Below are 25702 nucleotides of genomic sequence, written 5' to 3'. Positions count from 1 at the left end.
CCTATTATGAAAACTTAGGGTCTTAGGCCTTTGAAGGCTACACTTCCACTCCAGAAGCCCAGGAGGACAGTCAGGGCCACCCTTGGATGCTCCCCATCTTGATGGTATTTTGCCTTTATGAGGACCTAGGGACCTGGGTTGTCCATACTGGAATGAACTCCACTGGGCATTTTCTCGAACTCTACCTGTCATTGTAACCTCTCTGACACCCAAGAGTTCAGGTTCTGTACCTGAGGGACAACAAGATTGTAGTTTTGATGTGAGAGCAGGGTGGTTGGAGAGGTGATGTGTACCTTGCTGGGCCTGTGGGCCCAGAACTTTGGTGAATATCTATGCAGAGATCCTCTGCCACCGAGTGTCCAGAGCCATGATGGAGTAGCTTAGTGTTTGGGCTTCTGCCCCCTTCTCTGTGAACATGTTGGATCCCTCTTCTCTGGCCTCGTTCCCCTCCCCACTTAGAAACTGGATATGATTCTTTCCACTCAAAATCATCCTTTAAAAGAGTACCTTTAAGAAAGAAAGTTTATCTCAGGCTTCTAAGGATATATACCAGTGACTGTATCAAGGAAAGCAGAATCTTCCTCTAACAGTTCTTTGTGGAACCTTATATTATCCTTGAGCACTCCATCTTTGGAACTCTAAAATCTTTACTAGCAGTTCTTGATAACTTTATGCTGAGTGATGGTCAATAAGTAGTATTATTTATTGTGGAAATGAATTCCTTAGGGGAATTCTGACATGGTTATTCTTTCTTCATACTATTTTGTTTTTTAAAGAGACCAAAGTTCTTCTTTCCTGACAAATTTCTATCTCTTGCCTTTCATTAATGACCAAAATTAAAACCAAAATGGAAGCTTTGCCTTAGAAAAACCCTGTGAGTAAGGTTACTGTTACATTAAAATATAGTCCCAGGCAGAGTGACAGTGGCTCAGTGGCAGAATTCTCAGCTGCCATGCCAGAAACCCGGGTTCAATTCCTGGAGCCTGCCCATGCCAAAAAAAAAAAATTATAGTCCCTCTATCATATATGTTATTTTGTGAGGCAGTGTGTACAATAGCAAAGATTGGAAACTACCTAAATGTCTATCAGAAGGGAACTGATTAAGCCGTTTATAACAAATCCATACAAAAGAATACTCTTCAGCTGTATTCCAGTTATATGTATAGTTATCATCACTAAATATTGATAGTGTATTGAATCACTAAGAAGCAGCATGTGTACTTTGGAATAGCAGCGTCTGGCAGCTATTTGCTCCCCTAAGATGGAAATGGTGTGGCTGGGGCTCTAGGGAGAGGGCAGTGCCCAGGGCGAGTCATCCGTGAAAGTCCCCATGTGATAGCTGGAAATATTCCCCATGCAAGTGAAATTTGGTTGGAGTGAACACTTGAGGGACATTTGTTTTTGTTATTTTAGAAAACTACTTTTAAAAATTACGTATATTTTAAATTATTGGAGAAGTTGCATGTTAACAGAAAAAGCATGCAGGAAATACAGAGCTCTCAGGGGAAGTATTAAGAGGAAAATAAAAGGGGAGCTGTGACAAAAAATCAATGAACACTCCTTCTCAGGAATCCAGAGAGGCCAGCCTACTCCCCTCACCCCACCTTTTTTGTTTTTTTAGGTATATGTGTGTGTATTTTTTTTTTATATGCTGTATGGCGGGGTCACATTTCATTATTTTTCCATGTGAGTGTCTCATTATTGCAGCACCATTTGTTGAATTTTTGTTTGTTTGTTTTGCTTGTTTGTTTGTTTTGGGAAGTACATGGACCAGGAATCGAACCCAGGTCTCCTGCATGGCAGGCGAGAATTCTACCACTGAACTACCCTTGTACACCTAGGTATATTTTTAAAAATGAAGAAATGATCAAACATAGTTGTAAAATATTTACAATTGATGGATGAACACTTTTGCACATGCAGAATGAAATGTTTGTGTGTTAATTTCATTTGGCAGTAATGTCAAAAGCATGACTACATAAATGCAATGGCAGCAAATCTACCCCACCCCCACCCCCTCGCCCCCTTCCTCTGTCTGCTGTCTCCCTGTCGCAGGATCTGGGAGGGAATGGAGGTGGACGGAGTGTGCTTTGGTGCCAGGAAATCACACTGCGTATATAATCAGTCTCTGGGTACTCTCCTTCCCCTCCCCTCCAACCAGCACAATTTGTTAAATTTAGTTTTTTGAATAGGTGATACATGGTTTAAACATCAAAAAGTACAAAGGGCTATAAAACAAAAACTCCCTTCCCTTTGACCTCTCATCCATTCAGTTTCCATCCTCCTCAACAAGTTATCTTATTTGTCCTTCGAGATGTTTTTTACACGTAAATAAGTCATAAAGACATATTTTATTCCCCTTTGCCTATTTTTTTAACACATGGCAGCCTGCTTTATACACATGGATAGTTTGTATATTTGTATTTTTCTGCATAAGTTTTATATATCGATACATTAAGGGATTCTTCATTCTCTTTTTTACAGCTGAAGAGTATTCTATTGTATGGATTTGCTGTAAATGGCTTAATCAGTTCCCTTCTGATAGACATTTAGGTAGTTTCCAATCTTTTGCTACGGTACACACTGCCTCACAAAATAACTGTTTTTCAATGTTTTATTTCCACATATAGGCGCGTAGCTGGAAGATAAATAATTCTTGGGGTCAAAAGGTATATATATTTGTAATTTGGATAGATACTTCCAAATTGCTCCTCAAAGATGCTGACCCAGTTCATACTCCCATCAAAAAATGTAGAGATTGAGTTGTTTGCTAGCTTGATGAGTGAAAAATAGTAATTCATCCTAATTTTGATTTCCATTCCTTTTATAATGCATGAGGTTAGGTTTTTTTTTTCTTTCCTTTTTCTTTTTGGTATATTTAACAGCTGCTCGTTATTTCCCTTCAATGAACTCTATATTTTTGAATCTTTTTCTGTTGGGCTGTTGGTATTTCTCATTGATTTGTAGGGTGATGCATTGTGATTATTTTTTCCAATCTGATTTGGGGGGAGTGCTTGTTCAAAAAACATTTTTAAATAATCTATATGTACTCAAATTTATCAATCTTTTCTTTTCAGGATTTTAAACTTTGGGTCACCATTGGAAAGACCCAACCTTTTATTTTGAGGTTATAAAAAATTTCTTCCGTGTTTTATTCCAATGTTTCATTGGTATATTGATGCTTTTGTTTACATGGAATTTAACCTTTGGAAAGTGACCTCCAGAGTCTATGCAGTTGTCCCAGCACCGTGAATTGACTAGTCTCTTCTTTTACTTAAGCATGACCTTCCTTATGTGCTCGGGCAATCTCGTTCCTGAGCAATGCGGAGCCCAGCAAAGCAGAGCCTCTAGGGCAATGCGCCTGTTTGCTGTGACAGCAGGAGAAACCTCTCACATGGACTGAAGCCATCCTGTCTCTTAGACAGCCTCCTGCCCACGGCGGGCTCCAGGGGATCTCATGTTTGCCCACTCAGCCCCACCCTCTGGCTCCTAGCAGATAGGAAAGGCAGCAGCTCAGAACCACTGCTCTCAGAGTGGGGGTGGGGCTTGGATGGGGATTAGGCTTTGGGCCTGAATAAATAATTAGAAATTGGCTGCTCAGAGAATGTCCCTGGTGATTGCTTACTCTGGAATTTTGCTGGGTGGCACAAAGAGTTTTATTACCCAATTAAAACACAGCAGATTAAAGAGTGCGAAAGGAAGACAGAATGGAGAATAAATCTGCTGTGGAGTGGGCTGTGGAATACCCAACCTGAAAAGCCTGAATTTATGGCTCAGAGAGAATTGAGAAAAAGCGTAATTTGGATTCGCCCAAAAGAATCATTAGGCAAACACTTCTTGTGAGGGAGGCCAGGTGTTTTCCTTTGGGGAGGAGGGACGGTGGTGGTTGGAGGAAAGGACAATGGGCAAAGAAAGGAGGGTGTTTCAAAGCTGAGAGCGGAGGCCCTGGATGGAAGGGAATGGAGGATGAGTCATGGCAGCCAATGGTCAAGTGAACAAGCTCTCCTGGTTGAAGCCTCTTAACACCCAGCACTGAAATAGTCTTGGCTAATTTGGCTGAGTCTCTCACCAGTACTGCATAACTTGAAAGATAGGTCATAACAAGTTCAGAAGTGGCAGTGAAGTAAAGAAGAGGCAGGATTATCGTGTTAACCACACAATGAAATATGTTTTATTTGAATATTTAAAAAAAATAACAGCTTTCTTATTTATGTATGCAGCACTCCCTCCAGGGCTAGTTGATACATCTTTTTCACCATTCTCACCAGGCTAATCTGCAGTGCTGAGTTTCAATGTGCTGGGAGATCCTGTAGCTGCAGCATTAGACCCTCTTGCTCCCGTTTAGTACTCAGTGAAGAAGTAAAAATGAGTTGCTCTTCTCTCAGGGGTGGAGAAAAAGAAGCCACAGACTCCTGGGCTTTCCTCTGACTTCCCTTTCCACTCTGTCTAGTGTGGCCAGATTTGGGGTTTGGGGCCAGTCAGTGTGGCATTTGTACCTTCTGAAATGAATTTATGAAATGTGTCCACAAATGAGTACATCACATATATCCAAAATCTTTGATGAAATCATTGGCTGCTCTCCTTTGGCCTGGAGTAGGGCTTGCTGCATTTCTAGCCATTGAACAAAATAAAACACAGACACCATAGGAGTCGTCTTTGAATTGTGTCAACATTAATATCCTTGCTTTTATCCTGCAGCAAGGTAGATCAGTAATGAAGATAAAACTCTGTGCCAGGTGGCTGGGTGCCCCGGAGCTTGACTCTAAACCCCAATCTTCATCTGTCTATAAGCATAAGACCAGTTCTTCACCCTACCCCCCCCAATCAGCTCACAGGCACTGGCCCAGCAAGGGTAAGTTCTCTGGTCTAGAAGCCATTCTTGGTTGCTTGTTGGTGTAAACCAATTCCAGTTATTTGTTTAGCAAATACTGAATACCTACTCTATGTCAGGCATTGATGGGTGAAAGCAATAAAGCAGGGAACAAAACAAAGATCTTGCCCTCATGAAGTTTACAGTCTGGTTGGGGAAGGGAAGGATGGCAGACAGGTAAGAAATTAACAAAATGCTAAACAAAGAGCTGGATAAAGGGGATCAGAAATATGGGGTTTGGGGATAAATTACAATTTTAAGGAATGGGACACATTGAGCAAAGACTAGAAGGAGATGAGGAAGTAACCATGCAGATCCCTGTAGAGATGTTCCAGCAGAGGAACAGCCAGGATAGAGTCCTTATTCTGCAATGTGCCTAATGAGTCTGAGGAAGAGCCAGAAGACCATAGTGGCTGAAGTGCAGATACCCAGATCAGGTGCAGTGGCTGGGGACAGAATACAGCCTTCCAGGCCATCTGACTGCTGTGTTGAGAATAGATGATAGGAGGCGAAGGAAGAAGCAGGGATATCAGGAAGCTATCACAACAGCCCAAGATGATGGAAGCTCAAAGGAAGAGGGACAGTAGTGGTGATCAGGTCTCTGATGAATTAGATGCTGGGAATGGGAGGAGAGGAGTCCTGGCAGACACCAAAGGCTGTGGTGTATCTGGAAGGATGGAGTTGCCATTAGCTGAGAAGGGGTGGGCTGTGCGTACAGCAGCTTTCAGGGGGAAGATCAGTTCAGGTCTGGACAGAGTGAATTGAGATGCCCAAGTAGAGATGTCTAGGCATGCTGTGACCTTATCATTCAGTCCTGGAAAGATGTCCCATTTAAGTAAGTAAGGTCTGCAATGGCATAAAAGAAATTATATTTGGTGCTTCATCATCCTTCCTGGTCTAGTCATAAGTTTCCTTTTGAGCCACCATCCTAGTTAGCCCTGCCCTTGGCATACCGCCATTAGCAAAGCCTTCCCTCCACATGGTTTGGAATGCTAAGAACTGCCCTTAACTTTTCAAGAAAGTCCAGTAGCTTCTGTCCTTTTGTGCAGCATAATTTACTAGTACAGCAGGTACTTCCATATGGCTTGGATGATAAGAAGCTACCCTCAGCTTCTCCAAGTGGCCCTTATGGCTTTTGCTTTTCCTGCAGTATAGTTTGAAACTTGCAACCCCCAGTATCCTCGGGAAAGTCCTAGCCCTCCCCTCTGAGTCACAACAAAGGCAAGAACCAGTGGACCTCCATGTGTTCTTCTACCCCCCTCCTCCATGGACCCTTGCAGGAGCCTAGGTTAGGTAAGCCCAGAGGGACCTTCTGTCACTCCCATTCTCTCCTCTCCTCTACACTCCTTGATCTTGCATGCATTTTTGGCTGGTTGGCTATCTATGTTTGTGCCTCATTACCCAAAGAATTTTCATGCAACATCCAAAACACAGTGTAAGAAGACAAAGTAGAGAGAGAGAGATGGGTAGATAAATGAGTATTTTCTTCATTCTGGTCTCTTCAAGGACATTAAGGAAGATCCAAGTCACAATATCTAGCAGCCCTTCTTACATCCCCTTTTTTTTCTTCCCCAAGTTTTGTCATAATCCACACTCTCAATGGCCACCATTTTCCCCTAATAATACCCTCTCTTGGCCCCAGTGAGTTGGCTCCCAGCTCTGGTTTCTCCTTGGGGTATAGAGTGACTGATTTCTTTGAACTCTTTCCCTCCTCCTACCAACTTCAGGAACAAAAGTGATAGAGAAGGCCTCTCTTTGGAAGCGTTGGTACAGTTAGGGAGAAAGAAATCAGAACAGAAATGCTGGGAATCTTATGGGCAGCTTGAGATAGGAGACAAGCCAGTGAGCAGGCCAGTGGTATACATTTTTCCCTGCTGTGTGTGCTCATGTGCCCTTGCTGACTCTGTACTTTGGCCTTCACAAGCTTCTGCTATAGCCATAATCTGGATAAGATAGGAAGAAACTCTTGTAAAGTTACAAAATGTGAACTATTTTGCACTTTTGCATTTAACAAATAATAATTCTAAGCTTCCCCACCTCCACTCTCCACCAATGACCAGTGATAAATCTCATTAATTCCATCATTTCTTATATAGTGAGTCTCTCATAAACTCATTGAAAGTAGTGACATACAGCCCTGTCACCTATCAGCAAACAAGTCCCTCAACACTCATTAAATGTATTGTATGGGCCAGGGCCTGGACCAGACACTGAGAGGACCAGATGAATTGGACATATGGCCCCACCTCTGAAGGTGCTTGTAGGCTAGATGGGGCTGGTGGTAGAGGGGAGCAGATAATTTCAGTATCTAATAGTAAGGACTGTGATAGCAAGACTCTGCTTCCCCAGCCAATGGGTGAACCAGTGAAACTTACCCAGGAATTTTCATTTAAAGAAATAGAGCAGAAGACAAGGAAACCTTAAGAAAATTCACCAGAACTTTGTCAGAAGAAGAGGCTGTCCACTATTTCAAGCTGCCCCTCCTCTCGGCTCCCAGGGTTCCAAGTATGGACCCTGTAATCACTCATCACATGGCATATTTCATAGCTGGTGTTCCCCACCAGCCTGCTTCAGAGTGGCAGGCAGGGAGCTTGTCTTATCTACCTCTGTTTCCCCAGGACAACAGGGGGCTCAAGAATTGGTGACTTGTTGAATGAATGGATGAATAGATGGATAAGACCTTTATAATAGAAACTACATTATCCATTGTTTAGAGTATACTTAGAAAGTTTTAAAAGTGCTACAGGATCACCACGAAGCATATTCTTTCTTACTTAACCTCTAAAAACTCGGTTTTGCAAGGGAATCTTTTTTTTCAAGGGATCATATCATTAATTTTATAGTAAGAGCCAATAGGAAATAGGATTTGTGTTACAGAAATGTTCCTTATTGCTACTTTTTTGGGGGGAAAAAGTCTCACAAAATCAGAGCTACCCTTTTCTGACATGTATGAAATTTTATTAAACATGGGACATGAATCCCAGAGATGACCCTGTCCCTAGCACCATGGGATCTACAATGCCTTCCTAACCAAAAGGGGGAAAAGAAATGTAATAAAATAAGGTTTCAGTGACTAAGAGAGTTCAAATAGAGTCGAGAGGCTATTCTGGAGACTATTCTTATGCAAGCTTCTGCTAGATATTGCTATTTGCCATGGTTTGCCAAACTCCAACCAAGACCATCTCTGTTGACCCTAAAGAATGCCTAGAGCTCTATCTAAGACTCTACAAAAACCTCATGCACTATGGTTACTTTCCAGAAACCTACAACCTCCAGATGCGTTTCTAGGCCAGATTAGTCCAAAAACCCAGAGGGGCCAGCCTCTCTAAGAACATCAACTATTCCATATTATCCTCTATCCCATATTTCAGCTCCCCTTTCCAACTTCAAAAAGTTAGAATAGGCATAGTCAAATACCCCTAAAGCTTGGGAGAAGGATCATAGGAGAAGGAGGAGTTATAGCAGAGAAGATAGGATTTAACAAATGAGTATGACTGCTGAATCGTTATATTGATATCACTTTAGTCTCCAATGTCTTGGAGCAGCTAGAAGGAAAAACTTAAAATTGTGGAACTGTAACCCATACAAAGCCCTGAAATCTGTTCTATAACTATTTGTTACCAAATATTTTGAAGTTTGCTGCTTTTTTTGTATATATATTATATTTCACAATAATAAATGTTAAAAATTTTTGTTAAGAAACAATGCACTTTCTGCATGATTGTTCAGTAAATGTACAACTGCTCTAATTAAAAACTAAATAAAAGAGAAAGAAAATGTTTTGTGTTCACTTTATTTAATGAAGTAATTGCATTTTCCAATTACATATTATATAAACTCATATAGAAAATTAGAAAGAAAAAATACATTGTATGTGTTTTCTTCCAATAATTTTTCTATGTCTAGGTTTTGTTTTGTGAATACCCATTCTCATTTAAATAAAATTCCCAAGTGAGAAAACCAAAGCCTTGGGAGGTAGTCTGATTGCTCTCTAAAAGACTTTTAAGATTTTGAGAGATTTATTCAATTAAGAAATTTGGGCAATAGTAAAATGGGCATAGTAACTGGGTCGATTAAGGGTAATAAAATCCTTCACACAGTGAACAGAAAGCCTAAAGAGATACTTAGCAAACAGAACATAAACTTAGGCAGTTGTGTCTGTTAGTAGGAGGTAAAGAAGAAACTAGAAGCCTGGCAGGGCCTTGCTAATATGTGAGAATCAGCGAGCTTCTCCGGCAGTAAAGGAGAACAAAGATATGGTATAGGAGTTAGCTGATATGTTTGCATCAAATTAATGTGTGAAATAGAATGAAAATAAATCCCTAAACCTGGGAACACTTATATCAGTGTCAACAGGGAATCAGAGAGCCAAGAGTCCAAACTCTTCCCCAAGGAAAGTAATTTGTCATGGAAAAAACTGTATTATAAGTGTGATTGGTTCTATACACAGGTGAGGATTAAGTTAGCAAATATTCTGAAAAAAGAAAATGGAAATTCACTTTGTCAGCAATAATTTTAAGCAGACCCCAAAATAGACTTTAAAAATCATGGTTTATTATAGCTTATTGATTCTTCACTTGGGACTGTTTCTTCCAATAATCAGCCCTGTATTATCCTCAGCCTCAACTTGGGGAACTCAGCTAGGCTCTAGGGCAGGTACAGAGGTGATGCTGAGGGCCCAAGGGTGGGGTTGTGAGAAAGTCAGGATGTGTGCAAGATACGAACCACCTTAATGGTCTACTCTTTGCAATTCTCCTGATTAGCCATTACAAAATTATGGCCAAATAAACATCTCTTCCTTTTGTCTCACACAGAAATTGAAGTTTTAAATACAGACAATATCGTCCTTTACACTGTATTCTGATTTACCTTAGTCCTAACAAGGTTCATTTCATTTATATCTCTAATTGGAGGCTGATACCTTTTACAGCTTCTTTAACAGTTGCTGTATGGAGTAATGTTGACTTTCAGAGCTTCAGAACTCTAATTCTCAGTCTTAGATGTCACACACATACCCAATGTTCTAGGGGAACTACCAGGTTATCACAAAAAGCATAGTGTCTAAGAATTTAGAAGTAACAGTTACAACTCAGATTAGATAAGACTGCCATAAGAGTTTACAGTCTAGAGACCTTTACAATGAGACTTATTTGAACAATTCTGTTCTCCTTAATCATCAATTGTCCAATATCTGCACTTTTTCTATCCCTTGATAACCTATGCACTTGAATTCAAGTCTCAGAGTTTGCTCATTATAGTTAAGTTATATTTACCATACATTATTTATCTTTTTGTTTCTGGCTTATATCACCCAACATAATGTCCTCAAGGTTCATTCATCAGGTTACATGCCACACTACTTCATTCCTTCTTGCAGCTGCTCAATATTCCATCGTTATGTATACATCACAGTTTTCCCTTCCATTCTTCAGTCAATGCACCCTTAAGCTGCCTCTATCCATTGCAAATCATGAATAATGCTGCCATAAACACCAGTGTGCAAATGTCTATTCATGTCCCAACTTTCAGTTCATATAAATCTATGTCTAATAACAGGGTTACAGGATCATGTGGCAACCCTATATTTAGTCTCTTGTGGAACCACTACACACTCCTCTGAAGGGTACTTTGAAGGGGCTACATCATTCTACTTCCCTGCCAACGGTGAATAGATACATCTCTCTTTTCACATCTTCTCCAGCACTTGTATCATTCTGTTTATTTTTTAAACAATTTATTTGCCCTATACAATCCAGCCAACATGTACAATCAATGGTTCCTGGTATAATCACATAGTTATGCATTCACCACCACAATCTATATGAGAACATTTCCATTTCTTCTGTAAAGAAAGAAGAAGAGGAGAAAAAAGAAAAAGAATTTCCTACAGCATAACTAAAATACACAAAAACATTGATCTCTTAGAAACAATAATCATGTTAAGATGCAAAATGTTTATATTGCTTTTTGATCAACAAAAAATTACAAACAGTTGCTTTATGAGAAGTAACATCTTTTTCATAATGAAAATCACTATTTTATTCCTTATCCACAATTCCCTTCAAAACTTTCTCAACATTTCTGGGATTCATTTGCTCTAGGCAAAAACAAGGGCTCGGTTTGGAAAGCACTGGTAAATGCATTCAAATCAAGAGCTGTTGGAGAATGGCTTACCATGAGCACGAGGCTCTGAGGTTGCTCTTAGCATCAGCAACATCCCAAGAGCACATCCCCTTTGTGGATACTCTTTGTGTCTTTCCAAATGAAAATTCCTATGAATATTGCAGTGCTACCACTTGAATTGGAAAAGTAACAACAACATTTTACCCAGCTTATTTTGTTAAAACATATCAGACCTTCAGAGATATAAATATAAACATTTTCATTAGTCTAAAACCAATGAACTATGTAATGAGAGAGACACCCTATGATGTTTGGATATTAAAAAGCAAAAGGTGTTGTTTCTAAGAGATATTTGACAGACTGTGCCAGCATACATAAAGCACTTAAGACAGTTGCTGGCACAAAGAAAGTATTAGCTATTATTATTTTATGTTTTAAGAACACAACATTCTAGTGAAGAAGGCAGGCAACTAAACATGTGACTGATAAAAGAGCTCGAATACCATGATAGAGAATAATGGAAGAGGGATCTACTTGGGGCAGCCTCCTGGGGGAGGTGATATCTAAAGATAAGCCTGAGGGATGAGAAGAAGCCAGCTATAAGGGGTGCCAGGACAAAGCATCCTGGGCAGAGGCAAGTACAAATCAGAGGCAAAGGTGGGACAGAGCCGGAAGTGTCAAGGCACTGTCAGGACAGTGATAGGCTAAGTGGGGTGTCGGGAGAATTCCGTGGGATGAGGCCAGAGAGACAGGCAGGGCCAGATCATGCAGAACCTTGGAGTTCCATGGTACAGAGTTTGGATTCTATCTAAACACAACCGGAAACCAAGTAAGAATTGTGAGTAGAGGGATGACATAATCTGACTTATGTTTTTTAGATCATTTTTGCTGAGGAGATTGGGCTGTTGGGGGTTTCTAAAGAAAGCAGGGAGACTGGTTAAGAGGACCGATCCATTCACCCAGGTAAGAGATGAGATGATGTTGAGGAGGGAGAGAAAAAGTCAGAGATCTTGGAAGTAGAATTATTAGACTTGAGAAATGGGTGATGCTCAGATTTTTGGCTCAGATAACTGGGTATATGGTGGTACCGTGTATATGGAGGGAAGACTAGATAGAAGAAATTTACAAAGGTATCTCTAAAGCCAGGCATGCACATACACACACACACACACACACACACACACACACAGATACAAATGAAGAACAATGTTCGTCGTCTTTTGGAAGGTATCATTATTCCTAAATGGCAGTCTGGCTGTAAAATGATGAGTCAGTATGGAGGGTCTATTTCATAGACACACAAAAAGACCAAACTCTGAATTTCTGCTTCAGGCCCTTCTTACAGCACCTGTTGAATTTTGCTTTGGTCTTTCCTTAAAGTGGTTGTGGTACATAGCTCCTTGTTTGCTTTGCCTTTATTGGCTGGAAACATGAAATTCGTGAGCTATTGTGGTTGCAGAAGCTAATAAGGTTGCCCATTATTCCCCAGTAGTTCCTAGCTGCAGTGGTTGCATTCTACCCCTTCTTACAGATTAAACAAAGTAGTGATGTTGGAGATAAATGACCTTTATAAAGAGATTTCACATAGGGTGAATTGTGGACCACAACAAAGAACAGAAAAGATTACACTGAGCAGCAGAAGCAATGGCTGGTTGTGGTCTATGAAGACCAAGTGCTGGCTTCCTCACTTAACCAGTTCTGCTAGTTGAGTCAGATCACTAGTTTCACTAAGCCCTGGCTTCTCCATCTGTGAGTTGCTTGTTTTGTTGTTGTTGCAGCAGGGCTAAGGGTCAGAAAAAGAATTAAATAATATAGAGTGTTGTAATAGTCAGAATACTCTAGGTTATATTATAAAAACAAATAAACCCTGAATTGAAACTCAATGGCTTTGGTGGCTTAGCACAACCAACACTGATTTTGACGCAGGGCATGGGGGTTCTCTACTGTCTGGAGACTCTGGGATCCCTTTCCCGCATCTTGTGATATAGCCTCCACAGCTGGTCTCTGAGATTGCTGAAGAAAGGGAAAGAGGTGTGGAAGAATGCTTCATATATGTTTTTTGTTTTTGTGTGTTGTATGGCAGGGTGACATTTCATTATTTTTCCATGGGAGTATCCTGTTATTGCAGCACCACTTGTTGAATGTTAGTTTGTTTATTTCGTTTGCTTGTTTGTTTGGGAAGTGCATGGACTGTGAATCAAGCCTGGGTCTCCCACATGGCAGGTGAGAATTCTACCACTGAACTACCCTTGCACCCCTACTTTGTATATGTTTAAATTCCAAAGCCTAGGTGGCTTATGCCATCTCTACCCACTCCCCACTGTCCAGCTCTTAGTCACGGGGCTCTAAAAAACTACAAGCTAAGCAGGAAAATGTAGTTTTCCATGTGAATGCTAAAAGAAAATAAAATGGGATTTGGTAAAATAATAGCATTGTCTTTATCACATATAGGTAAATGTGTTTTATAAAGGAATACCTCTTATTTTCTTCAGAAATGATGCTTTGAAATGACCAATATGGAAAAAGAAATTAGTAAGCAAAGGGTATAAATGAGCCACAAGGTCATAACCTCCCTCTGAAAAATGGGGAAATGATTTTCCTTTTTAGAGAGTACAGAAAAGAGACTTGCAGGATAAGAACGGGGCTGGAGGGTGATGGGTTAAGGGACTGGGAATTGGAAAGATGTAAAATGTTTTAGTTGGTAAAGTTCATAATTGTGGTGAAAGTGTAATTGGAGAGGAAGGTTTTACATCTGAACTAAAAACAAATGTCATCTTTAAAAGCCAACCATCTTGTAGCTAACAGAAGAGTAAAGTTTATAACATTCATCTGAGGGTGGGGAGTTTCAAACCAGGATCTTTTTTGCAAATAAAAAGAAAGAGCTATTGCTGGAAAGCATTTCCAAGTTAAATGTTATGGATGGAAGGTGGCAATAAAAAGAGATTTGCAGGGTGACTTCTGCAAGCTAGAAAGATTAAATGGCATCACATCTTCCAATGTTTGTAGAAGTGGGACCAACACCTGGGAGCCAAGGCTCACTGGGTGAGATGTGTTATTTTTCCAAGACGAACCTGTTTTGGAAAAAAAAAAAGTCTTTAGTAGAGAGAAATTAGGTGATTGAGAATGTGTTTAGATGCAGACACTGTTGCTATATTTTTCAAGAAACATAATAGAGAGTTAAAAACAACATGACTACAATGGTGGCTCTCGCTTTAAGTTCTTGATGTGAATCTCAAATGGTTCCTTAGGACTGTCCACGACCCATTCTTCATCCTCACTCTCCCAGACAATTCTTTCACACCATCTATTCTTTTCATATCCCCAACACCTTCTCTTCTGCCCCCCAAACTTGATAACCTTGTCTCCAACATTACTGAAAAATTAAAGCAGTCAGAAGCAAATGTCTATGAACTCCAGCAGTGTGTGGGAAAATGTTTAATAACTGACTCTCCAGATGAAAAAGACATGTTTTGCAGTGTTTGCCAATTTTTGTGGTGTAAATATTCCCATCATGGTCAATTTTAATCTACCAAAATGACGTCATGGAACATGAAGTTGGAAGGATGGCAGTAGCACTCCACAAAAGGTATAAATAACCTCAAGTGCATAGATAGTGGTAAAAGAAGTAAAATTATTAGGAAGTGATGAATTTTGAGTGTGTGTTGTCATTTATAGGACAATTTAATAATTTAATTTAGGACTTTAATAATTTAATTTCTGATAATGGCTGTGTTTAACAACTGGCTTCGAAAATTCCTCAAAATATAACAATAGACTCATGAGCGAGGCCGACCATCGTTGGTGGATTTCCACCACCACATCTACCCTTCGCCTGGCATTTACAGTCACATACTCTGCCTTCCTGCCTGTGGCCTTGGATAAATTTGCCTGGTTGGTCAGAAAGAGAGGCACTTAAAGAGATGTCAATCCACTCCAACACAGGTGTCTGGTCACCAGCTAAAGCAGCATCACTCAGGCTCTGATGGGGAGATGTTTTCCTCACATAGAGAAGCAGCAGAACAAGGTCAGCTTCACTAGTGAGTGTTGGTCACCCCTAGCTAGTAGGTCTCCATCCATGGCCGAGGCAATGAGATGTTCTGTGCCCAGCATCCCTCTCTTGTGTTTGTGTGCCAGAGTGGAGGAACCCTAATCCCTCCCTGCTGGGGACAGATGTACCACCCAGGATGTGAGCTGGATGCTGTAAAACATGCCAGCCAGAGTCAGATTCTCTCCAGCGAATAGTTGCATATGCTCAGGGCATATGTCTCACTTAGAGGAGAACACAACTACAAAAATTCTTCTTCCTCTCTCTTCATCATCAATTTTTGCTCTTTACTGATCATTCATTTCTGCATATATATGTGTTATATTTCTCCCATCTTAATCACAACAACAAAACAAAACAATAACCTTTCAGCCCCATCTCCCCTTCTGAAATCTTTGCTCTACTTTGCAACAAAATTCCTCAAAAGATTTTTCTATATTTTGTATCTCCAATTTCTTTTCACCATTCTCTCTTAAACCCTCAGGCTTTTGCCTCCATCCTCCCCAAAATTGCTCTTGCTTCATGTTTCTGATGACCTCATATTGCTAAACTCAACAGCCAATTCTCAGCCTTTATCTTTTTTGACCTGGTAGTGGCTTTTTTTTTTTTTTTTTTTTTTTGACATGGACAGGCTCTGGTAGTCGAACCCTGGTCTCCAGCATGGCAGGTGAAAACTCTTCCACTGAACCACTACTGCCCACCCTGGTAGTGGCTTTTGATATAGTTGGTGATGTCTTCCTCTTTGACGCCTATGTTTTCACTTGGATTTCCTCCTATTTCACAGTCACTGCTTCTGTGCCTCCTTTGCTAGTTTTTCTTCTTCTTTTTGAACTCATAATGTTAGCTTGGTTCCAGGCTCAGTCCTTCATTATCTCTTCTCTATCTGCCTACACTCTCTCCCTTGGTGAACTCATTCAGCTTCACAACGTCCAATGCTATCAAGTGATGAAGATGCCAAATATGTCTCCATTCCAGTCCTTACTCCTAAACTCCAGACTTGATGTCCAACTGTTTACTTGATATCTTGCTAGGTATTTAATAGGTACCTGTGGTAGTTAGATTTAGTTGTCAACTTGGCCAGGTGAAAGCACCTAGTTCTGTTGCTGTGGACATGAGCCAATGGTAGGTGAATCTCATCTGTTGCTAATTACATCTGCAGTCGGCTAGGAGGTGTGTCTGCTGCAATGAGTGATGTTTAACTTAATTGGCTTGTGCTTAAATGAGAGAACGCAATGTAGCACAGTCTAGCAGCTCAGCATTCCTCATCTCAGCACTTGCAGCTCAGCCCAGGCCTTTGGAGAAGTCACTCCGGGGAAAGTTGTTGGAACCCAGGGGCCTGGAGAGAAGACCAGCAGAGACCATCTTGTGCCTTCCACGTAAGAAAGAACCTCAGTGGAAAGTTAGCTGCCTTTCCTCTGAAGAACCAACAAGATAAATCCCCTTTTATTAAAAGCCAATCCGTCTCTGGTATGTTGCATTCCGGCAGCTAGCAAACTAGAACAGTACCTCAAACTCAACATTTTGAAAGTAGAGTCCTGATCATCTCTGAAAAACCTGTTCCAATCATAGCCTTCCCCTTCTGAGTTGGTTTTAACTCCATTCTTTCTTTTGCTTACATCCAAACCCTTGGAATTGTGCTCTCTTTCTTCCATGTCTCACATCGAAACCATTGGAAAATTATACTGGCTAATCTACCATCAAAGTATCCAGAATCTGGCCTCTTCTAACCACCGCCATCATCATTTCTTACCTGAATTTGTTCAACAACCTCCTGATCTAATTGTAAGTTTTCCCCTATCATCTGCTGTCTCTCTGTTGCTGAAGTGATCCTTTAAAACCCAGGTCCTATCACACTACATCTGTGCTCAAAACCTTGCAATGGCTATGCATCTCACTCAGAGTAAAAGCTGAGGCCAGAAACCATGTACCCCCACACAACGGTCTACATTGACAGGACTCTGCTTTTCCAGTGTCCACACTGATGTAATCCTGCAATTTCAATACTTTAATTTTATGTTTATAACGTCAATGCTCATTCCAGGAACTTCCTGAAAGTCATTTAAATGAACATCAAATTATTAAAGTCTTTATGAGAGCTTCCAAGGATTACTTATTCTAATACTGAACCACTCATCTCAAAACACTCATCTTGCTGTGGACCCCCAATTCTAAGCTATTTTATCATGATTCTTTATTCGAGTCCACCGAAGCCTCTGCAATTGAAAGACTCACTTTAAACAGACTCAAAACCTCACAAATACCCTGCTTGCTTTTGCCCACTGCCCTCCCAGACTCCACTAAGGCTAGACAGTGCTTGATGGTCAATAGCGCTCTCCCTTGGCACGGTAGGGACCAACTCAACTTTGTGTAATCAATGGGATGTTTGGGGGACATTTTTGTGATCCAGCTTCCAGCTTCTACAAAACTGGGGTCCTTATAATGCTCCACCCCACCCCACCACCCGAGCTTCTTTGTCACCACTATTCTTGCTCACCCACTCCAGCCATCTCGGACATTTCTGTTTTGCAAATATTCCCGTGGGTTCGAGGCTCCCTACTTCTGCTCCAGCTCTTCCCTAGGCCTGGGTGTCCGCTCCACTAACCCCTTCAGCTGCTCAGTGAAGCCTACCCGGTCCACTCTCCTTAACACCTTCTAACGTACTCTACAGTTTGCTTTTTATAATGTCTGTTTTTTGTCTCCCCTCTCCGCACCCAACCCCCCACTTTGGATATAAACTGCACAAGACCTGGGATTCTTTGTGAATTTTGTTCACTAATGTATCACAAGCACCTAGTAAGCACCCCAAATATTTGTTGAATTGAGTCAATCACACGAAATTACTAACTAGCTCCTAACGGGTTAAAAGGCACAGAGGTTTAGTTTTCCCTTGAAACTGAGAATAGAGAGTGCTTGTGCGGCCTTAAATGATGGGGGGTGGGGAGTAGAGCAGGGAAAGCGAAATTCGAAATTCGGGAGGGACTCATTATGAACCTTTAATAGGTCTTTTCCTGTCGCTGAATTTGTGTTTCAGGTTGCGACCAATGGCAGCGATAGAATCATTTAACCACGCATTTTTAAAGTAATTTCTTTGGGATGTTTTTCTTTTCCTTCTAAAACAAGTGAACACTGAAAATCAGGGAGCTTCAGTTTGAGGTGAAGCAAAAAGCCTTTAAGGGGAGATAAAATAGAAACCAGCACTTCCATACGGTGTTTTACTACCTGGTCTGTTTTGGAGGAGAAGACATGTTCGGTCATTTCTGTTCCTCTTTGTGAAGGGTTTAGCTTTGCTTTGTTCTCCTTAAGGGCTTAAGAACCTGGACATTTTAGAATGCTTTTTAAAAATGAAACACAGCATTCCTATTGCTTTGATTGGGTGGAATGGGACAGCAGAAAAGGCCATTGATAATTTTAGAAGTACACTTGAACAGCTACAGTATCCTTGTGAAAATACCAATACATACTAAAAGGGTCAAACTTCTATATGCAAATTACATTGAAGCTCTGTGGTGGAAGAGGCAATGGTAGTCAGGAAAGGTTATCTCTACTCTCGAAATATTCCCTTTGAATGAATGCCCAATTTCTCACCTTGGTTGCAAGACAAGCTTTTCCAGGTATTGAGGGTGGAATTTGCATTTGTTTAGAAATCCTTTAAATTGCTCTGCTCAAAAAGAACCCTTTTATCCTCTGAAGTACGAGAGTGGCTCACATTCAGTTACCTTCGCTTACATTCTAGAAGATTTGGGGGAAATCAGTTAAGAGCAAAGTCTTAATGCACAAGGGACTCATGCCTCCGGCCCTAAATCCTTCTTGAACCACCTGGTTTTGCTGTTCAGTGGTAAGGGCAGAGCGATTCAGCATTTAGCCATATAGGACCGCACATTGGTATTATATCAAAATTAATTGCATCACCGGGTCCCGGTCATTAATTTTATTATACTCTGCTATGTGAGAACAGTGGGACATTTACTTATAATTTTGCTTCAACTTGTAATTCTTTACACAATAACGTTGGTAGATTAGCCTCCTGCTGCTGCTTTATTAGAATGTCAGCCATAATAAATAGCTCCTCCACTGTACAATTAATTTATCACAACGATCAGAATTTTAGTAAACAACTCGATAAGAATGAATTTCTTCCTCTTAAGCTGAGCCCAATTATGTTGCCCCAGAGCTTTGGGACCACTGCCCCCTTCTTCAGAACTGCTGGTGGCTGTCTCATAAAAATACTCTCCAAAAGAACAACAGCTGGAGTTTTTCCTCGAGGCCAGAGGTCTGGGTTTGGCCATTGTGATGGTAGAAGTGTCTTTGCATTCTGAATCTAATCATATAAATTATGTGAGATTGCCAGAGATAGATTCCTCAGTCAGAAAGCACCCAATTCATCTTGTTCAGATTTTAGGAGAGCAATATTTAAACCATCAGGCTAGAGATTACTTCTGAAAGAAACCTCCGAAGAAAGAAATATCTTGCATTTCCTTGGGCAACTCACTCCCGTGCGAACATGGCTCCCTTTACATTCAAGTTGCAGCAAGATCAGAGAACCATGCTTTGCTCCCCACTTTTGATGGCTTTGGGGTTCAGGCTGCTGGGGGTGTGCTCAGGGCTTCCAAAATAGGAAACTGTTAGGACAAGCTGGGAGAGTTGGGAACAGAATAAGGGTGTGTGTATGTGTGTGTGTGAGAGAGAGAAAGAGAGAAAAACCAGATTATTTTGATGAGCAATTTAAATGTTAAATCTTCTCAGTACAGGACAATTTGCATCTCCCAATTCTGCAAGTGTCTACAAATTTATCTTTTTTTTTGGATGCTGTGTGGCAGAGTCACATTTCATTCTTTTTCCATGTGAGTATCCCGTTACTGCATCACCATTTGTTGAATTTTTGTTTGTTTGTTTGCTTGCTTGTTTGTTTTGGAGCGCCTGGGCCAGAAATTGAAGCTGGGTCTCCTGCATGGCAGGTGAGAATTCAAATTCATCTTTTTGAAGTCTCACATGTTACTGGTTAAATGGCAAAGAAGCCAGAACATTTGGAAATATAGTATTACTTATTATTAATAGAAAGAAATGTTTTATTTTTACAGATTTGTCAGCTACCTGGAAGAGGAAGAATTTAGTAATTTACTAAAGGTGGTATTTAATAACAAAGAAAACTCAATAGGGGTTTGAGATCATCTTGCCCCAGCCACTACCGTAATGAAACTCACGCACCAAAATACTTTATTACACGTATAGTAGAAGAGGTGGGGGAGGGGTTGGGTGATGAAAGCAAGTTGGGAAATAATAATGTCTGTCCATATGGGGTCTTCTTTAGCACTCTTTGATGACCCTGAGACCAGGTAGCCCATCCTTGGGTTTTAGGTAGTTGTCCAGTGGGTCCCAGCGCATAGCTGAGCCCTCCACCCGGGATCACTGAAATCATCCAGGCAGCATATGTTATGGTCACCAGTAACTGAGACAGAGGGAGAGAGACAGACAGACACACAGAGATAGAGATTTTGGAAAGGATACATTACATTATGTGATATACAAATATAAAAGTTTTAAAGTAGTCATCATAGAAAATAGATTACTTGTTAACTCTTTTGCATATATTTCAAGGTTTGCTTTCATTTTTATTTTGAATTATATGGGTGGGGGCTGGGAGGGTAACAGTGTACTTCAGTTCTTTCGGGTGAATCCTCTTGACCTTATTCAACTCATGGCCCAAACCAGACGGAATCCATTACAGGTGATTTTAAAGTTTCCTCTTGTTAAACTGTAGGCAGGCTTATTTCCTGTCTATTCCACTGGGCCTGGATAGAAAGAACCTCGAGAAGGCAAGAGAATAAGTGAGTGAACAAACACAGTTCCTGGGGCTTACATTTGGCAACAGTGAAAAGCCAACCACTGGGTAAAACCTACCCAACAGGTTCATCCTGTTTTCCTGGGGTAAGCAGGGCAGATGTGAGACTGTAAAATTTAGAACAGATACTTCAGACTTCTCTTTGGAATCCCCACTCCTGGGGCCTCCTTTACTTAGGTTACTTCTCGGGCCTTCTGAGTCTTCCATGGATATGTGTACGCCTGATTGTGCATGGTTCCTGGCACACTGCCTCTTCTGGTAGTCTGGGCTGTGTTAGAAAACATGATCAATTTCTTTGATATAGTCCAGAGCTGAGCCAATATGGACAATAATTAACTTATTTGTAAGATGTAACCTTATTTCCTTTTAACTCTTTCAGATTGGGTTTATTAATTCCCTTCGCATGCAGGGTTCGTGCCCAGATGTCAGCTTTCCCTGACCCACCCTGTGAAAGGAGGGGGAGGGCAACTAAGCACCTGGCAAGCACCGTGCTTTGTGCTCTCTCTAGCTCTCTCTCTTTCTCTCTCTGTGAGAGAGAAAATCTGCTTACAGCCTCCGCATGTTTTACGGTGAGAGGCAGAACAACTTTTATTTCCCAGCTCCAGCACCAAAGCTATAGGTACGCCTTAGACTTGAATTGTCAGGTTGTTCCAGGGCTCTTGGGTTTTTCTTTCTTAAGGCCCTACATTTTTTGATATACAGGCTTCCTTTTCTCCAGTTTTCAGACAAATAGAGAAGACCTTCCCAAGGAAATAGGGAGGAGAAGGATAGGGAGCCCTATTTGATTGATTTACAAAGAGAGATGGATCCGAAAACAGCAGGGGATGAGAGCTGACACTTCAGATCTATGTCCAACATAGATCTGAACCTTTCAGAGCTTCTCCTAAGACGGATTTCTATTGTGCTGTTTTCATGGATGCCCAGGAGTCCAGCTGGTGGATTTAAGTCACTGGTCAAAGGTACAGCACTCCACTGTCCACAATCTTCCAACTCCTAATATCACAGACTTCCACCTCAGGGAGCTAGGAGGAGAAGAAAAGGATTTCTCAAAACAGTTTAAAGGCAAGAAGTAGAAAAGTTCAGAGGCTTTTGTAGCCTATACTATTTGAACAGCTTTTCAAACAAACCTTCTGAAGTTCTGGAGTTGTTGCTGGAGCTATCAGACTTGAGCAGTCTTGAAATAGAATGATGATGGGCTTTGATGTGGTGGTTTGTGCTGTACTCGCAATATTTATGTCCCACGCACACAGGTACGTGAATGTGATATGAGAGTTAGCTTGAGAAATGGAGACGCCAAAAGGAAGGAAGGAAGATCTTTACCTTCTCTCGCTCCTCGAAATGGGAGTGTAAACTGAACTTCTGACCTGACTTTACTTTTATTTTTATTTCACAGAAATACCCACAGTTCTTAATCACCATATCTTTGTACTCCTTTGTACTCATTCTTCTTGAGGACACTTCCTGCCCTTTTCACCCTGCCGTTTTTTTTGTTTGAAAGACAAAACTGTTAATGCATTCAAAATCTTTCCTTTGCTGTCATGCTGCTATGAAGTTGTTGTTTGGAAAACTTCCTTTCCCCTCCCTGTCACAAGTACATCTGTCCTCCTTTGGGTGGAAGGAATCCAACAGTTCCTCTGTTAACCGAGTCATCACAATGAGGTGCTGCTTTGGAGACATAGCTCTGGGGGGTTTCCTTAGCCCCGGTCTGACACTAGACTGAACTACCTTAAGGGGAGTCGAAACAATGGAATAGTCAGTTTTCATAAATTTGGTACTTGATATGTATAGAAAGCAAATGCTACCCTCAGAAGAATGGATAGCACATGAGCTTTATGCTATGGAGAAAGGGAAGGCTGGGGAAGATGTGTGGCCCTTGTCCTAGCCAGATGTGTGACCTTGAGAAAATTGTTTAACCTCCCCAATCCCTAAGGGCTTTATAGGTAAACTAAAGATATTTCCCTGCTGAAAGGCAGGGAACTGGACCTTGATTCTTGATCTTGATCTTCTCCAGATCTAAAGTTCTCTGAGTGTCTGGCTGCAGATCAGAACACAAGACACGCTATCCACTTGGAGTGCTAGATTCTGAATTTCTCCCAGGGCAGGACTGGTCCACTTTTGTTTCAATACGTCATAACACATAACAGGCTGATAGTCATCTTTATAGAGACCATGGATTGAACAATTTACCTATTAACCTAGCACTTCCCTGCCTATGGACACAAGCTTGCCAAGCAGGGGTTATTATGGGGAAAAAAGGGAATAGGTGGGTCACAGCATTGGGCTAACAGCATGCTGAGATGTCAGCTTCTAAGAACAGATAGTTCCCCTGGGTTAGCAAGCTCTCCCCAGGAGCCAAAGGTGAGTGGGAGGTGGGAGCCCGAGGTCTTCACCTGCCCCCCCTATAGTGAATATGTAGCTTCAGGGCAGAGGAAGCTGTGACCTGGAAAACCAAGTGTCACTGGAAAAAAAGACCAGGTATTCACAACTTCTTCTTTAGAACCCTTCAGAGCTGAGCTGCCTGGTCTGTGTTGGGCTGTTTGGGTTATTGGTGGGGAGGAGAGTCAAAAAAACTATTCACATGAAGAAAGAAAAAAAAAAGAGTAAGAGGTGGAAGTAGAGGTGAAGGAGGCAGAATTTTGGGGAAAAGGAAGAGATTAGGGAGAGCCACAACTTTGATGGCGGGAGAGCTGCAACTTTGACGGCTGGATAGGGTTGTGCAAAGAGAATTGGAGGGTGGTTTGTTGCATGTTAGAGTGTAGTTCCTCTTTCTAGGGTGCAAACCACTGCCCTGAAATTTCCTTCAGGAAATTAAAAATTACTAAGACTTTTTGGATTTAGATGTTCTTTTCACTGCCACCTGGTGCTGAGGTGGGCTTAGAGGTGACCAGGGTTTACGTGAGATTGGCAGAAATGTTTCTCTGTAACCAGAGGCCAGCAGCTTCACACAGCCCCTGGCTTTCAAAGAGTCTTGCTAATGGGAAAGATTATGCATAGGGTTGGGCAAAGTGACCATGTTTGTTGAGTTTTTGAAACACAGAACCCACAGGGCCTAATAAAAAGAATGCATATCTCTAATGCACCTTAGGGTTTACGAAGTGCTTTCCCATCTATTGTTTTGACTCTGTTCCCATGATAACCTAATAAACCAAGCCTAGTAAACTAGTATTATATCCAGGTGGTAATGGAGGACATCAAACTTCAGTGATCTGCTCAAATCACAGTGCTAAGAAGGACTGGCTTGGTTGAGAAACGTGTCTTCCTTCTTCTAGGCTCTCTCCCATCCTTGCCTGTTCACCAATCCCACCCCATCATTCCACCTCCCAACTCTCTCTCCCACCTCCTTTCCTACCAAAGACTTGAATATGAAAATGAGTTTATCAGATCCAGGTGCAAAAAACATCGCTATTAAAAAGCCGAAGAGCCCTTTTACATTTTGCATGATATCTTATTGGGAGACGTATAACCTTTGAATATTTATGGAACCTGGGCTCAGTTGATTTCTGGAGATTTAACTTACCTAAACATTATAAACTTGGGGAAATAAACCACAAGAGAAATACTTCACCCTCCTCTCTCTGCCCTGCCTTATGATCAAGCTGTCATGGGAAACTAACTGGAGTTGCGGGATTTGCTGGTTGAATGCATAAAACATGAACTTGACATTTCCCTCAAACTATATAAAACAAAATACTTCATAACTGCGAAAGCATATTTGGAACTCCTAAAGCATGTTTGACTCAGACCTGTTTAGAATTTCTGTCAGCAACTTGAAAAGTAGTGTAAGAAGAATGTTCACAGATTATTCAGATGACTAAAACTGGGAATGATGACCAGTAGCTTGCATATAAGTACAGAAAGGTGAAGCAGCAATGTCATGAAGGGAGGGTCCCTGGACCCTGGAAGCTGGGTCTCACATCTTGGACAGCTTCCATGCCCATGTGGACAACTGATGTAACACCTGCATCTCTTAGTTCCTTGACTGCTTCCTTTCCAAAGCATTTCACCTTCTTCAATATCATGATCAGTTTCCAAACCTTGCTGTAACTCAGGGCTGCTCCACCTCAAACACTTCCAGCACTACACTCTCTAAGCCCAGTCTTCCAGAACCCCAGCTCCCTCTCTCTCTTCTCTCTCCCATTATACCTATTCTGAATCAACCCTCCTGCCCTGCCTCTTCCATTTCTTTTTTTTTTTTCTTGTATGAGTGAATGCTAATACTCTCTACTCAGGTCCCAAGTCAGAAATTTGGGTTGTGTCAAATATATATCCTTTTGTTTGCTTTCCACCCCAATTGCTCTCCAGGTTCTGCAGGTAAATATAGGTCTTTGTTCTCTCCCATTCCTGTGTCCCAATCAACGCCATAAACATCATTGATGCATCTGGCAGGCCTACTTGAGAAGCTCACCAAAAGCCACTAGAAGCATCTACGTTCTGCTTTTAGAATTTCTCTTCACTGTTGTCTTACTTTTCTGATTCCCCTGATTTCTCAGGCCTGATGGTAGCTTTATACTTTCCGTCCAACTCCTTGGAGCAGCCTTGGCATCCCCCTAGGAAGAGCAATTGAACAGCCACTGGACCTACCTAAGATTAGCCCTTCATCACACCTAACCCAGATTGTGTCAAAAGTTCTCTGACTTTCCTACCTGCCTCTTTCCTAACTGCCTCGGTCCCCTGCCTGAAACACTGCAAGTCCCTGGGAAGCGGAGGAGCAGACTGAGCTGGTGCACCAAGTTCTGGGTATTGGAAACTATCAGAATGGAAGAAAACTCACAGAGCCAGGAGCTTGGCAATGGAGAGAGGTTAGAAATCAGGGGGAATAAATGAC

The sequence above is a fragment of the Tamandua tetradactyla genome, chromosome 5, assembly GCF_023851605.1.
Source record: "Tamandua tetradactyla isolate mTamTet1 chromosome 5, mTamTet1.pri, whole genome shotgun sequence".
Classification (NCBI taxonomy): domain Eukaryota; kingdom Metazoa; phylum Chordata; class Mammalia; order Pilosa; family Myrmecophagidae; genus Tamandua; species Tamandua tetradactyla.
Note: the sequence above shows the minus strand (reverse complement) of the source record.